At 39.7% G+C, this 3,323-nt stretch overlaps 1 long non-coding RNA gene across 1 annotated transcript; it reads right to left on the bottom strand.

The window, feature by feature from the left end:
* Positions 1–654: 654 nt before the first annotated feature.
* LOC133393524 (uncharacterized) lies at positions 655–1,376 on the bottom strand. The gene is made up of 3 exons (XR_009766230.1): positions 1,055–1,376; positions 896–988; positions 655–778 (listed from the first exon to the last, which is right to left on the bottom strand). It is a non-coding gene; the product is annotated as an uncharacterized LOC133393524 (long non-coding RNA).
* Between the last annotated feature and the right edge of the window lie 1,947 nt (positions 1,377–3,323).

Raw genomic sequence — 3,323 nt, 5'->3', positions numbered from 1 at the left:
GCATTGGAGCGTTACGTTTCGCGATTTTTGTATGGAGGCGTTACTGCTCGCTACCTGCTCATAACACTGCTCGATAGCAGTCCTTAGTGAGCAGGTAGCGTGTAACATTCTATGTAAGCTCAATGAAAGCTCAAAGCTCAAGCGTTACTTAGCGAGTGCTCGAACCACAGTATAACGCTGTGGGTTCTGTATTCGGATGTAAACAAAAACACACACACTTTTTTAAAATTTCGATGCACATTGTCCAGTACAACGATAAAATGTATTTTATTTAACTATTATTCAATACTTACATGCCCCAATATATGGTTTTACACGTTTATATACGATTTCAACCATCACTTTGGATGGTATCAACGGATGCCGACGGCGTTGTTGTCTCTGCGTCAGGCACATTTATTGTTGCCGCTTCTAATGCTCGGATCGTTTTTTCGTTAGCAGTAGCACAACGATTAAACGCACTAATTGTACCACTTGCAAAGCGATACAAATAAAGTAAAACACATAATACACCGTACAACACACTTCTTAACAACACTTGCACATAAAAACCACTTGTCGATGCGGTGATCCAATGTCCTGTTTGCAGTGGAAAAATAACAATGAAAAATTCGAATGCTTTCAAATATGACATTATTTTATAATACTTTCCTTTCCATGCTATTTTGTGGTGTATGGCAACGTTGGTTTGCTTGAAGATACACAACGACCGGTGTGTTGGTCCAGTTGAGAATGTGCCGATCACGATCACAGCCGGCTTTAGTGATTGTTGTAGAAACTGTAACAAAGATCAATATCATTAAATCTGCATTATTTTTACAATTCATTGTGATTTCATGAAAAAGTAAAGTGAAAAAGTAAAGTAAAAGTCAACAAGTAAAACATTTCATTTTACCGGCGTCGTATTTCGTCGGCATACACACACACACAGCTGCTCGATCATACTCGGACGAATGTTGCCAAATTTCGGGATGAAATGATGTTTTTTCTGTGGAATAATGTGTTCAAACATTAAAAGATAGTTTATTTACTGAAATATGCACAGAACACTTACCTTTACCCTAGTTTTCACATAAAATTTCACGACTATTCTGCACACAATCTTTACGGGCGGTTGTCCGTGTTTGTTTACGTTTCTGACTTGACAAATATGCGAGCTGTCATGTGACGAAGTCAAATACATTCAAACCTCGCCAATTGCAAGTCTGCTTTTTCAATTGAATACAACAAATCCGAGTTGTTCACATAAATATGAGAAAAAGTCAGTTTATCCACATTGTATAAAATAACAAACATGACAAAATACGCAGACATTAGTCGTGTTACAAAATGTCTTTCTAATAAACAAAATATATCTTTTTTTTGTAGACATATGATATAAATGCAATTAGCGAGTTCTAATTGTATCATATATACAGGCGGTCCCCGAGATACACGGTTAATGGGGACCGAAAACGGCCACAAAATACCGCGTATCTCGAATTTCCGCGTAAGTCGAATCTCGTGGTTTCCAGCTAAAATATCAGTAATGTTCGTGTAATTTTGCAAGCAAGGGGAGGTTATAGTTACTTTATAAATTAGTTGATATAAATCTTACTGAATATAACAGTTTTAAACCATTTGAAATAGTTTTTTACATTCGATCAAAACGGAAATTATTTGGCAATTTAAAATTGATGTGTCAAATCAGTACAATTTGCTCAAAGAATTGTCATATTTAGAAAACCGCGTATCTCCGAATCCGCGTATAAGAGGTACCGTGTATCTCGGGGACCGCCTGTATTGCTATTTTCAAAACGGTTTAAATTAAAACAAACATCAGTGTTTTTTTTAAATAATCTGGAAGATAATTATAAACTTAATAATGATTACAATGTATTTTATTACATTTCTATACAACGATAACCTAACTAGTAAGCATGTTCATGCACGTGTGTAATTATTTGATAATTTTTTTGTGATCCCATGTTTTGTACTTTTAAAATGGTATGGATTTATTATCTACAATGTAATATAATATATAAATTAGTACACTTATAAAACAATAACAAACGGGATTGAAATACGTCCGTCGTACGGGCCGGTCGGGAGCGAAGAGGCCGAAACTTGTCACTCTCTCGCTGATAGCGCGTATCATCGGGAGTGATCGGCTTATCCGTCAACCGATCGGCAATCGCGACACAGGGTGATCCCAACATCCCCCCTCTTTAATCACGCTGGTACGACTCCATCCACTGCGGTTGTCTTCGAGCTCGCGAAGATCGGCGTAGAGGCTGTACCGGCGATGGTGATCCGCTATCTGCTGTTTCAAAACCAGGGGATGCAATCGTTTCCGTACCCATCTCTGACAATGGAGAAGTGCATAACAGTGAGCCGGACGACGGTGACGATGACGATGATGACGATGACGATGATGACGATGACGATGATGAAACTGGCGATGACGATGATGATGATGAAGCTGGCGATGACGATGATGAAACTGGCGATTGTGTATCTGCATCGGAATGACATTCATCCAGTAAAATGTCTAAGGCAATCGAAGTCTGCTTAGCATACGGCTGTAAATCCTGTGCCTTAAAATCAGTCTTGTTGTTCAATCGCGGCCGTAACTGGTTGATGTGTGACCGCCAACATTTACCAGCAGAATTCACCACTTGGTACATCACTTTTCCAATTCGCTTATCAATAATAGCTGGCACCCAACTCCAGGTGTTGTAATGATGTTTCTTCGCATACACAGATTCACCAATGTTAAAACTTCTGGTTGAAAACTGTCCATCATCTTGATAAGGTGAAGCTTTTACAGGTGGGCGCAGCAGCTCTAGGCAAGTACGAATCTTGCGACCAAACATAACTTCTGCCGGGGTTTTCATGCCTTCCAACTGCTTATTAGGTGTACTTCTATATGTTAAAAGAAACATGTCCAATGCTTCCTGCAACGACACCTCTCCCACCTTAATCTTTTTTAACGCTCTTTTGAACGAGTCCACGAACCGTTCAGCCTGGCCGTTGGACTGCGGGTGGTACGGGGCAGTTCTGATGTGTTCAATACCATTGGTGTTACAAAAATCAGCAAATGCTATGCTCGTGAACTGCCTTCCGTTATCGCTTACGATTGTATTTGGCATTCCCAGTCCTGCACACAATCGTCTCAAAATAGCAACAGTTGCAGTAGCAGATATTTGTGAGGTGGGTACAATCTCTGGCCATTTGGAATGTGAATCAATCACTAACAGGAAATACATGTCTTCAATTGGCCCAGCATAATCAATATGTACCCTCTGCCAAGGTGCATCCGTTGTTTGCCAAGGTACCGGTGA

Source organism: Anopheles gambiae, chromosome 3 (assembly GCF_943734735.2).
Source record: "Anopheles gambiae chromosome 3, idAnoGambNW_F1_1, whole genome shotgun sequence".
NCBI lineage: Eukaryota > Metazoa > Arthropoda > Insecta > Diptera > Culicidae > Anopheles > Anopheles gambiae.
Note: the sequence above shows the minus strand (reverse complement) of the source record. Positions and strands in the feature narration are given on the sequence as shown.